Source organism: Schistocerca cancellata, chromosome 7, assembly GCF_023864275.1.
Source record: "Schistocerca cancellata isolate TAMUIC-IGC-003103 chromosome 7, iqSchCanc2.1, whole genome shotgun sequence".
NCBI lineage: Eukaryota > Metazoa > Arthropoda > Insecta > Orthoptera > Acrididae > Schistocerca > Schistocerca cancellata.
Window position 1 is genome coordinate 206,308,085 of NC_064632.1, and position 14,329 is coordinate 206,322,413.

Genomic DNA, 14,329 nt, shown 5'->3' on the forward strand with positions numbered 1-14,329 from the left:
TGAAGCGAGAAAATTTATTTTTTCTGCGTAAATAATAGTAGCTGCTTTTTTTTTCTTGAACTGGTTGTCACCTTTGAGCTGCGACGCCTGGCAATGAAATGAGTCCTCACTTCAGCTCCATATTTCTCATAAAATTTAATGATTTGTGAAAAGCAAGGAAAGACGGAAACCAAAGATTTTATTGAAACTGATAATGTTCAGGAGCGAATGATGATTTCCACAGTGAGCATTGACGTCTTGCTGGAGGATTATGTCAGTGCGTTTGTTGGCTGGGAAGGGAAAAGACGATTAATGACTTTACGGCCGTTTTCAAACAGGTTGACTTGATGAGGCATGAGGAGGGAAACAGGAGTGAGATATGCACTGCCGGACAAATACAGTGAAGTACCAAGAAGGGGAGGAGGAAAAGAAATGAAACTTGACTGTTAGTGTAATTTCTCTGTTTGAGAAAGTATGTGATATCATTTCAGTGTTTACAAAATCGAGTCAAATTTACGAAGAACTTTGCAGTATGTGCCCATCCATCAGTATGAAGTTGCACGCTCTCTAGCATGGAGGTACGCACTGAATCGACAGGAAAGGATATCTTAAAGCCGATGTATGATCTTTAGAGGAACTATAATAGTTGCTACTGGACGTTGATATCCAGGATACTGGGAGTGGTACGGGTACATATCCGAGCTCGTGTCACACTTTCTATGGGGGACAGATCTGGGGACTTGTTTGCCACAAGAGCTCATTAAAAACATGAAGACCAATGAGACCCTTGCCTTCTGTGGGAAGTGTTGTGGTATTAAACAGCCATCATAATGATGTCGCGTGTGAGTTCACACATGAGGGTGACATCAGAGTTCCCTCAGTCACAAACAGTCGAGGCCTGAAGTCAACCTAGATCGTTCCCCACATCATGGCACCAGGGCTAACATCGTTGTGTCTCTCCTAAATATTGTGAAAATATGGGCTGTCCTCGGATCGTCGCCGTAATTTCCGACGAGGATGGGCGGGGGAGAGGGGGTTTGGTCAACCAGGGTACTGAAGAACCGCGATTCATCGCTGAATAGAATGCGACGCCATGCTTTCCGGTCACGACACCATTTCAAAACAGCATTTTGTGTTGCAGTGTTAACAGTAGCTTACGCATGGGACGATGACTACCTTGTCTGGCTGCTGCTAGACTCCAACCAATTGTGCAGAATGGCACAGAATGATGCAGGAAGTCCAATACCTGTTCACCGATGGCTGGCGAAAATGTGATGGGATTATGATGTGCCTGATAGGCAGTAAAGCGATCCTCCCATGCGGTATTCAAATTTCTTCGGCTGGAAACTTGACGACATGTAATGCTGCCCTCGCTTTCACATGCGGTCCAACATAAGGCCACTATCACCTCTGACCAGGAAAGTACTTGGGCTCGAACAAACACAAATACACCAAAATCGTGTGAGAAATAATGTAAAGGCCTCTTACTGGCTAGTGATACTCCCGCATCTACAAAACTCTGCAGTCGTCCGTTAGAGGCCTCTGCGTATGCCATGCCGCATTGCACACTGACCTGCCGGTACGCCAATCGGGACCAGTAGGGACGGTACAGTGTGCCTCTGAAGTTTCGTTTTGTGACATTATTTATGTTTTGAAGCGTCAGATGGCTCGGCGATTGGTACTCTATCCTGCTAATGTATTGCGATTGGTTGAGATGAAGTTACGAAGAACCCTTCTTCGTGAAGATGGTATTGGCGTTGAAGACGAATCATTCGCATGTATTCTGGTACCTACACTCCTGGAAATTGAAATAAGAACACCGTGAATTCATTGTCCCAGGAAGGTGAAACACGTATGTAACATAGCAGCGATGGTGAGGGACGTTAAAATCTTTGACCAGAGAGCCTATTTTCGCGGTTAGTCTGCGCTTGACCGCGCGAGTGTTGCAAGCAGTTGGGCAGTACTCGTCGAGTTGAGCGGTATTTGTCATGTAGAGCAGTACAGTAGTAGCCGTCGTGCAGTACGCTAGTAGTCGTCATGCAGAGCGGTCGGTCAGTAGTAGCAGCCCAGTGCGGTTGTGTGATGTAGTCTGTCGGCAATACTGGTCAAGAGGCTGAATGAGGTATATTGTTAATTAAGGTAATCATCAGATAATGTAAAGTTTATTTATTGTAATTAATTTCCAACAAGTGCCCCAATAATAATTTTGATTTTCGAAAGCAATTTTACAAAAAAAAAAATTATTTAATTGAATTAACGATTTCATTCCACTTCCCTTAAAGACAAGTTTCAGTTAAATTACAAAAAAAAAGGAATATTATTATTTGCAATGCAGTTCCTCCAAGCTGTGCGCAAGCAGTTACAATGAGGTAAGAATTTAATTCTGATTTGCACAGGGCCAAAGACCGATATTTCGATTTAATTGAATTATCATTATCACTGAGATTTTCTTATCACTGAATTGACTTTCATTATTTTCGTGAGGAATTTATACTTGGGTCAGAAGGCTAATTTTTGTCTAATTGTCATTGTCAGTAAATTTATTTGCTGGGAGATTACGTTAGGTTGTATTCTTGTTAATATTCAAATTATTGTCCGGTCAACATTTTTGTGGCAAGGTTTCTCTTGGCTCCATTTATATTAAATAATTGTCTTACGAAATTTTTGTGGGGAGGTTACACTTGGCGACACCCAGTCCAGGATCGTATTTCGTTGAGAATCTTTTGAACAACAGTCAGATATCTGCTCTTATTTGCTTAAGTATAATTAGGATTTGGCGCTACGCTTTTACTAATCTCGTGACCTTCTTTCTACAGGTCAACGGCAATTCGTTGCTCTGTTGTATTTGTGTGTTGCTTTTGCATTTGTGCTTATTTGTTTTGTGAATAATTGTGACTATTGCAAAAATGCCGCGGAAGACTGTGAATAGTGTATCGCGAGGTATTATGAATGAAACAACCGACTCAAACGACTTTACCGATAGGACATGTGACACGCAGTGTAATGATGACAATCCTGCGTTCACTAACAATCAGTGCATTACAACCATTAGTGATGACTTTTGTCTTAATGATGAACGAACGAACTCGATTGTGTCTTCTGTTGATTTGACGACAATCAATGATGCGGAACGCTCTATTGTAATGAGCGCTATCCAGCTTAACAAAACCGGTTTGGAAAATTCAAGTAACATACAAACAAATTTTTCGAATGAAAATGGTCAGTGTAGTGAAAGTACGACGGATTTATTTAATTCCGAAATAGTGTCTGACAGTGTACATCCGACTGATAATCCCTTTTGTAAATTGCAGAATGACCAAATGGTCACACAAAGCGCGACAATTGCAGGTACACCACTAAACAGCACTGAGAATAGAAATGCTAATTTTGGCTCGGATCAAATTATGGCACTATTGCTGCAACGAGTTAACCAAATTATTGAAAAACAAGACAACCTTAGTGAGGGTAACAAACAACTAGATAAAAAACAAGACAAGCTTAGTGAGCAGAATAAACAGTTAAACGAAAAATTAGACGACAATTCCAGACAGCTTAGTGAACAAATTAGAGCTGTTGCCGCGCAGTGTCATGACACTAAGGAATAGTTGCGCGCAGAAATTGAGGCTTGTTCAAAAAAAAATAGTGAAGAAATTAAGTCTGTTGCGCAGGAATTAAGGGAAATGCAAACTGCCGCAACAGACACACTCAGAGACGAAATTAGCGGAGTCGCTAAACAATGCTCTGAAAAAGCTACACAATTACGGGACGAGTTTAAAGCAATGACGATAGAACTTTCGCGCACAATGGATGAAAAGATCGACGCGAAATTCGACCAACAGAACACTCAGATTGACGAACGCTTTAATCTCCACATACAAAACAGTGATACGCGTTTCCGCAAATTTATTCAAGATCAAAATGAAGTAAAACGTCAGGTAATGGAAACAATCACTGCACAGAGACAGGAAGACAAACGTAAAATGTTCGCGAAAGCGAAGACGTATGTAGACAATAATGTTACTACAGTGTCCGACAAAATTAATACCATAGAACAATTGAACGCGGAATTACGGGATGAAATTTCTGATCTTAAATCAAAAACAGATACACACACAGTAAATATTCAAACAGTGACAGACAGATTCGAACAATTAGAACTAACACAGGATTGCGATGTCATCAAAGCTGATGTTAAAAAACTGAGCGAAACTACGCGTAAGTTGCAAAAACAGATTAATGCGTCCGATTCTAAAACCGATGATCAGGCAAGAATACTGACTGAAAAATATGATGAATTAGCCAGTCGTATTGATGCTATTGAAAGTAGTAATGATAATAAATCAGACGATACGGCACCGGTTTCATTTAACCAAACACCTGAATTTCAAAATTTACAGCAGACAATTAATGAGATCGATTCGTCTAATAACACGTTGCGTAGAAAATTGTCGAGTTTACAACAAGAAGTAACAGAGATGAAAAACATTTCAGTTAATAACATACCACAACAGACGCCACTTTATGAACATTTGTCAGACTCGCGCAACGCGTATAATTTGAGTAATCTACAGAGAGTACGGGACTTAGATTCCGAACAACCACAGTTCAATAGATTCTCTTACGATCCTGAACATGTTCCATCACACAGAGATGATAATTTCGATTACAAACATTTTCTGTCAGTGAGAAAGTTTAAAGTTTTTAAAAACGATAGAACGCAGATTCACCCGCTGGATTGGATCCAACAATTTAGCTTTGCTCTTCCACCGACTTGCCCTGTTACGCATAAACTTGAATTTATTTGTAGTTTTTTGGAAGGCGAGCCGGCAACTCGTATGAGACCGATCGCGAGGCAATGTTACTCGGTAGAAGAATTTCAGAATGCTTTTCTGTCAGCGTACTGGTCGAAGACGACACAGCGCGGAATTAAAGACCAACTAATTAGTATGCCAAACTATGAAAACTCAAATTTTCCCAGTGTAACGCAATTTTTTGAGCATATGGTACAACAAAACCAGTACCTGAGTGAACCGTACAGTGAATCTGCACTTATACAACTATGCATTTCCAAATTACCACGGTCATTACGAGTGTCACTGCTAACGGGCCAGCAAAAAGAAAACATTTCAGCATTCAGGGATCTGTTGCAGCTTTTAGAAGTACAGCAATCTGATTATTCATTTGTAAACAAAAACTTTTCGTATAATAGCCAAGGTCAACAAACTGACGGTAATTATGATCAGGGACGTAATTTCCATAGGAAAAGTAACAGACGCTTTGGGAACGACAACTACCAGAACTTAAATCGCAGACAAAATTCAGATTATCAATATCGTCAAAATTTTCAGCAACAGGAAGCACATTTTGGTAACAATAGAAGTTTTCCACCGCAACAGCATGAAAGTCAACCGGTTAGTATACGTAACCAACAATGTAATGCACAAGGTCAACCAGGCTTTAATGTTCCGCCGCGTGCACATATAGTCACAGATCCAACAAATAGTAACGCACGGCAGCAAGGAAACAACTACGTACAAAGAAGACAATATTTCAATTCCTATCGCAATGTACCGTATAGGAATGACTATCACGACAGACGTAAAAACGATGAACACAATTATCAGCGTACATATAATAACAGTCGGTCTTACCAGCAACAAAGTAATCAACAAGAACATATTCTCATGAATGAACCCGACAGTAGGTATCATCCAGAGCGTAATACGTCTGGAAGAAGTAATAGGACAGTTCAAATCGTCGAAATGCCACAGAATCCTCCTAATAATAATAACACGTCAGACAGAATCTGACTAGATACTGTACAGGACGCATCTTTCAATAACACAAGCACTACCTTTGACAAGCAAAATGTTGTTCATGAAAATGTAATTACTTTTGATGATATCAGAGACACTCTCTTGCAGGAAAGACTATTTGTTCAGAAAACTATTTCACATCCTGTTATCGAAATTAAAATTGGTTCATCAAAATTCTCAGCAGTAATTGATTCTGGATCACCTATATCAGTAATAAACGAGGAGACTTTTAACGAGTGCAACAAAGAGAATACTTATCCGACATTACCTTTAGGCAAAACAAAAGTGAAAGGAGCAGTATCGAGTAAAGGAGTAGACGTTAAATTGCAGACACATTTATCATTTTGTATTGGAGGTCATACTTTCCACTCTAATTTTTGGATTGTTCCTTTATTGACAACAGACGTAATTTTAGGTACTAACTTTCTGGTACAACACGACGCAGTTATTGATTTTCAGAATTCTTATTTAATGCTAAAGGATGAAGATGTACAATTGGCTTTAGAATTTCAGCACTCATTATCTGCGGAAGAACAAACAATTAACCGCACAGAGGTCATTTCCGTGTCACGTAGCATAGACAGCAATCCCACATTGTTCACGGATACGTACGTACACAACGATAATACTCCAGACGAAGCTGACTACGACGTAATGCAAATGATTTCCGATAAAGTTAGACAAAGCAGTGCAACTACAGACGACGAACGAATGCAACTACACAAAATTCTTTTACAGCAAGCTCCAGTTTTTGACAACATTCCTGGTACTATGTCCGGATTTATGTATGAATTTCAAGTGAAACAGCACGACACTTTTAAAGCAAAGCATTATCCCATTCCATATATTCACAGAGAACAAGTTAAAAAAGAATTGCAGGATATGCTTGATCAAGGAATTATAGAACCAGCAGTTAGTCCGTACATAAACCCGCTACATATTGTTAAGAAAAAAGATGGCTCACTTCGCCTCGTACTTGATTCACGTCACATTAATGACATTATTATTAATGAAACAGATCGACCACAGACACTAGAGGAACTTTTACAGAAATTTAATGGTACAGCTATTTATTCTACATTAGATTTGAAATCGGGATTTTGGCAAATTCAACTTCATCCAAATTGCAGAAAATATACAGCTTTTCTCTGTTTCGGCGACTGTTATCAATTTTGTAAACTACCATTCGGCTTAACTATTTCTTCTGCAGCTTTTATTCGCGGTTTGAACACAATACTTCCGAGAGAACTTAAGGACAGAATTACGACGTATGTGGACGACATTCTTATTGCAGAAGCTAACTGGTCCGAACACAATCTGATTCTTGAACAACTGTTACAAACTTTCCATGCACAAGGACTCACAGTTAATCTTAGTAAATCGCACTTTGGCAAAACTTCTATAAAATTTCTTGGACACGTAATTTCAGCGGAAGGCATTGCACCTGATCCGGAAAAACTTCAAGCTCTACGTGACATTACTGTTCCTACGACAAAAAAGCAACTACGCAGTTTTTTAGGCTTAATTAACTTTTTTCGTAAATTTATTCATCACTCTGCTTTAGACACACCTCGACTATGTCAATTAACAGGTAAAAACACTATTTGGTCTTGGGATAAGCAAGCACATTCTGAATTTGTGAACCTGAGACATGCTTTGTTGAATGCACCACTTTTATCGCACCCAGATCTTACCAGAAATTTTTCCATTGCTACTGACAGTTCGAACACTGCTTTGGGCGTGCATGTTTTCCAGGAAATTGAAGAAGATGGTTCAATAGTAATTAAAAACATCGCATTTGCAAGTCGCATTTTGTCACCTGCTGAACGAAATTATTCCGTTACAGAATTGGAAACATTATGTGTTGTATGGGCTTTTACGAGATTTCGGCACTTTCTTTATGGCAGACATACCACCGTGTACACAGACCACAGAGCGATACAATTTTTACTTTCGGCTAAATTCACTCACGACAGATTAAGCAGATGGAAACTTTATTTACAGGAATTTAATTTTACAATAGTTCACATTCCCGGTACACAAAATGTTATAGCAGACGCACTATCGCGTTCTCTCGGCAACAATCAGCAAGACGTAGCAACCAACTTCTGCAAAACAAATTTCAGTGTCATGTACATTCAGCAAGTTGCATTTGAAAATTTTATTTCATCGTCATTACAGGACATAGCACAAGAACAAAATAAAGACAATGTGTGGAAAGAAATTAAACACCTTTGGCAAGATAGGAATAATGTTACGATTAGAAACCATTACACTGTACGCAATGACATTCTGTTTCGCCGCTCTCATCCTGACAGCAACAATTGGTTATTATGCATTCCTGACGAACTGGTTAACAAATTAACATGGTACACTCATTTAAGTTACGCACATTACGGAGCACGAAAATGTTTTCTTATACTGAGACAGAACTGTTATTTTAACAACATGGAGAAACGTATACGACGAGTTTTAGCGTCTTGTAAAATTTGCCAGAAAGCTAAATCAGACACCACTTCACATATTCCTCCTTTATATCCCATTGTACCTGTTAAATTAAGACATATGGCCGCAGTAGATATTTTTGGTCCGATTCCGAGAACTAACAGAGGTTTTTGCTACATCTTTGTCGCTGTTGAGCTCACTTCAAAATTTGTTACTTTCACTCCGTTACGCAAAGCTACTGCTAAAACTGTTTCGAAAGCATTTGTAAAACATTTTCTATTTCATGTAGGGCATGTGATGAAAGTAATTTCTGACAATGGATCTCAATTTCGTAGTAGCATATGGACACGCATGTTACGAGCCAGAAACATTTCTCCGATCTATATATCCAAGTACCACGCTTCTTCGAACCCCTGTGAAAGATTAATGAAAGAAATTGGTAAGCTGTGCCGAATATACTGCCACAAAAGACATATTGATTGGGATACACACATACTCTCATTCCAAGATGTAATTAATTCCATTCCAAATGAATCCACTATGCTATCTCCGTCTGTTATACTGAAAAACGTTGAACCACCAAACAAAATTAAAGAATTTGTAAATTTTCCTACATCTCGTCGCTTACGACACCACGAAATAATTGACATTGCGCTGAACAACATCAAACGTGCCGCAGAGCGCCGGAGAAGACAGCAAAAACAGGTTTGTACACGCCGCGACTTTCACGTTGGACAGAAAATATTAGTACGTACACACTATTTATCCAGCAAATTAAAAGGTAAGTGCAGTAAATTTGAACTTCTATACGCAGGTCCATATCGGATTCGCAGCATCCCTCACCCCAATGTTGTACACGTCGAAACTTTGAGAACCAGAAAATCGAAAGGCAGTCACCATATCTCAAACATTAAACCGTTTATTGAATGAAATCACTTTATGATGTAACATGCTATGATGCCATTTACTAATGCAATTATATTCACCTGACTAATTACTGATGATTATCGTATTTTTTCTTGGCAAGTGCCCGGCAAGGTAAGGTTAGCAGGTCGCTTTTCTTGTCGTTACACATCAGACCATGCACATTTTCCACTTTTTATGTACGATTGTATTCCAGTTTTGTCTATATGCACTGTGAAATAGTTAAGATATAACACACACCAGTCGACTTTGACATTTTTTTTTTGGCCTTATGACATCTCAACATCGTGACTTTTACATTTTTTGCTGCTGCATTGTGATATTCTCTGTACATTTTGGCTTCGAACACTGTCAATGTCTTTGACATATTACGTTGTCTGTAATGTTATGCTGTATGGTTAATTGTGTCACCATAAACCAGTCATTATTTAGTGGGTATATGATTTAAATGCAAGACGTTAGTCTCTGTTCACCAATTTCTGAAAGAAATGATGCGTGTAAGAAATAAATTCAACAGAAATGGGAATTTCACCTACGGAATAAACGATAGAAGATGCAATAACTTTATGAGGAAGAGTAAATGGATCAGGATTAACAAGAATTAACAAGAATATACTATACTCATCATAGAATAGCAGTCTTAACTAATTTTTTCTTTCAGAATACGAAGCGATTGATGCAGGCTGTCGGACCGAACTACACATCTTAGTTTTAGTGATGAAATATGCTAGAGATAAGGAATAATGAATAATGAAGTGATATTTTTTTTCAGATGATAATGAGTGATGATGAATAATGATGAAGAATATGCTATTATGAATAATGAAGTTTTTCTTTACAGGTGATGATAATAATGAAGTTATGATAATATGGATAATGAAGTGATTGATAATGAAGTTTTTTTCTTTACAGATGAGGATAATGTTGAAGTTGTGTATTTATGCTACGTAGTTATTTAAGTATTTGTTGCAGTTTGTTTTGACAGCAGGTGTTATATTGCATAGTAGGATGACGGAAAGTTTTGGAAAGGACAGCTATGGAACACATGTTTATACACATTTCACTACTTGTTAATTCGAAGTTCACTACTTTTCAGCATAGTGTGCGTTTCTTCTTTCAGGTCAATAATCCATTTTGTATTTTTTTTTTCCAGCAGAAGCTTTTCAAGATACTTACTAAACCTGTTACTTATTATACCTGTACTAGCACTTACATTTTTTACCCATTTGTGTCTATCATTTATACTTGTGATCACATTACTGCCTTGTTTCACAACCTTGCTACAGCTGACTCATGACGAATGACGTTACACATTTTTCATTTACAGGAACAACCCAGAACCAATTTTTTTCTTTTTCTCTTCTTGCTTTCCCTTATAATAACTCCACTGTTTATTGTAATGAGACTACTTATAATGTGTATGATTATTAATGCTATGACTGTAATTAGCTGATTTTTAATAATGACTTCGTAATGATCTGAATGTCACTCAATGAATTGTTATTACTTCTTAATGATCTGAATAATACTGAATGAGGAACAATGTTTTATACTATTCGATACTTGATGGCCACTGAGTGCCAATAATTAATGTCACTCAATGAATTATGTTATTAATTATGCCATACTTTGTAACTGGAAAAGAATGCGATTGCTTCATAATGCTTTGTAATTAGGAGAAGGCTAATGATTATTACTATTGAAATAACAAATAATTAATTAACGATGCCATACTTTGTAACTGGAAAAGAATGCGATTGCTTCATAATGCTTTGTAATTAGGAGAAGGCTAATGATTATTACTATTGGAATGACCAATGAATAATTAACTATGCCATACTTTGTAACTGGAAAAGAATGCGATTATTTAATAATGCTTTGTAACTAGGAAAAGAAGGTTACTGATTCTATGTAAAACAATTAATGAACATTTTTCTGTAATACTACATACTTGGTACAGAAATGTTCAATCACTGGGCTATGAATGCCGCACACTACTAATGAAGACTGTAATTGTCAATATTATGTGACTTAATGTCCTTCACCTCATGAGCTAACTACCCTGAATTACTGCAATGTCCATTTGTCCTGTCTATCCTAGTGATCATGGAGCACTATCTTTGGTTTTGCACTAATTCTACGTTGGTGTGCCTTGTAAGAGCGTGGTGTTGACACGACATGCTGTCCACCACCGTGAGCGATGAAGACGTTATTATGGTCCCACTGTTTGGTGTACCTAGTGTACTGCCAAAATGAGAACATGGAACATTAGTACGACAGTTCAGTGTCTTGGCTACACTGATAAATTCTGATGGGAAAAGAACTTCAAATTGTGTCACTTGGTGTTGTACTTCTATGGAAAGATATGGACTTTCAGAACAGCTGTGTGCAATCTGAAGAGCTACAACCATGATGCAATCCTTCCCTTTCCTATCCTAATTCTTGTCACATAGTGAAAATCATTTTTTTTGCTAACATTATTTATGTTCATGGGTTATACATTTTTTTTTTTTTTTTTGATTCGCTGAACTCCAGTGCGAGTACGCTTATGTCACTTGTCGATATGATTTTTTGCCATTATGTTTATTTATTGCAAAAATGCCTAAGACATTTTTTCGATTTGTTCTCAAATACAGTATGTGCACTCTTGTCTTTTATATTGTATATACATTTTTTATTTATTATTTTATTTTAATGATATGTTCTGAACTACAGTGCATGTGCACTTATGTTGTGTGTTAATATGTTTTCTACTGAACTTCAGTGCCTGTGCACTTTTCTCATTTTTCAATATTGTTTGTACTCATTCTGTATATTCAATACTTCAGTACGTATGCACTTATGTCATTTGTTACTAATTGTATATACATTTCGTAAATTGCTAATATGTTCTCAACTCCAGTGCGAGTACACTCATGTCACTTATCAACACGATTTTCTGCCATTCTGTTTATTTGTTCTGAAAATGCTAAAGAATTTTTTCAGTGCGTGTGCACTTTGCTATCTGTCAAATAATTTGTATATACAGTTTTCTGATTTACTACTATGTTTTGTATTCACATCCTGTCTTTGTCTGATATATTTTGTACTCGGTGCATGTGCACAACATTTAATTTATGTACTAGATTTGAATATTCTGTAAATTGTAAAAATTTCTTGCGATGGCAAGTCCAAATGACTCACCATCGCTGCCAAATTTTTGCCCCCCCAGTGGAGGGTTATGAAACACGTATGTAACATAGCAGCGATGGTGAGGCATGTTAAAATCTTTGACCAGAGAGCCTATTTTCGCGGTTAGTCTGCGCTTGACCGCGCGAGTGTTGCAAGCAGTTGGGCAGTACTCGTCGAGTTGAGCGGTATTTGTCATGTAGAGCAGTACAGTAGTAGCCGTCGTGCAGTACGCTAGTAGTCGTCATGCAGAGCGGTCGGTCAGTAGTAGCAGCCCAGTGCGGTTGTGTAATGTAGTCTGTCGGCAATACTGGTCAAGAGGCTGAATGAGGTATATTGTTAATTAAGGTAATCATCAGATAATGTAAAGTTTATTTATTGTAATTAATTTCCAACAAGTGCCCCAATAATAATTTTGATTTTCAAAAGCAATTTTACAAAAAAAAATTATTTAATTGAATTAACGATTTCATTCCACTTCCCTTAAAGACAAGTTTCAGTTAAAAAACAAAAAAAGGGAATATTATTATTTGCAATGCAGTTCCTCCAAGCTGTGTGCAAGAATAAGAGCAGAAATTTGACTAGCAGTTACAATGAGGTAAGAATTTAATTCTGATTTGCACAGGGCCAAAGACCGATATTTCGGTTTAATTGAATTATCATTATCACTGAGATTTTCTTATCACTGAATTGACTTTCATTATTTTCGTGAGGAATTTATACTTGGGTCAGATTGCTAATTTTTGTCTAATTGTCATTGTCAGTAAATTTATTTGCTGGGAGATTACGTTAGGTTGGATTCTTGTTAATATTCAAATTATTGTCCGGTCAACATTTTTGTGGCAAAGTTTCTCTTGGCTCCATTTATATTAAATAATTGTCTTACGAAATTTTTGTGGGGAGGTTACAAAGGGGAAACTTTATTGACACATTCCTGGGGTCAGATACATCACATGATCACACTGACAGAACCACAGGCACATAGACACAGGCATCAGAGCATGCACAATGTCGGCACTAGTACAGTGTATATCCACCTTTCGCAGCAATGCAGGCTGCTATTCTCCCATGGAGACGATCGTAGAGATGCTGGATGTAGTCCTGTGGAACGGCTTGCCATGCCATTTCCACCTGGCGCCTCAGTTGGACCAGCGTTCGTGCTGGACGTGCAGACCGCGTTAGACGACGCTTCATCCAGTCCCAAACATGCTCAATGGGGGACAGATCCGGAGGTCTTGCTGGCCAGGGTAGTTGACTTACACCTTCTAGAGGACGTTGCGTGGCACGGGATACATGCGGACGTGCATTGTCCTGTTGGAACAGCAAGTTCCCTTGCCGGTCTAGGAATGGTAGAACGATGGGTTCGATGACGGTTTGGATGTACCGTGCACTATTCAGTGTCCCTTCGACGATCACCAGTGGTGTACGGCCAGTGTAGGAGATCGCTCCCCACACCATGATGCCGGGTGTTGGCCCTGTGTGCCTCGGTCGTATGCAGTCCTGATTGTGGCGCTCACCTGCACGGCGCCAAACACGCATACGACCATCATTGGCACCAAGGCAGAAGCGACTCTCATCGCTGAAGACGACACGTCTCCATTCGTCCCTCCATTCACGCCTGTCGCGACACAACTGGAGGCGGGCTGCACGATGTTGGGGCGTGAGCGGAAGACGGCCTAACAGTGTGCGGGGCCGTAGCCCAGCTTCATGGAGACGGTTGCGAATGGTCCTCGCCGATACCCCAGGAGCAACAGTGTCCCTAATTTGCTGGGAAGTGGCGGTGCGGTCCCCTACCGCACTGCGTAGGATCCTACGGTCTTGGCGTGCATCCGTGCGTCGCTGCGGTCCGGTCCCAGGTCGACGGGCACGTGCACCTTCCGCCGACCACTGGCGACAACATCGATGTACTGTGGAGACCTCACGCCCCACGTGTTGAGCAATTCGGCGGTACGTCCACCCGGCCTCCCGCATGCCCACTATACGCCCTCGCTCAAAGT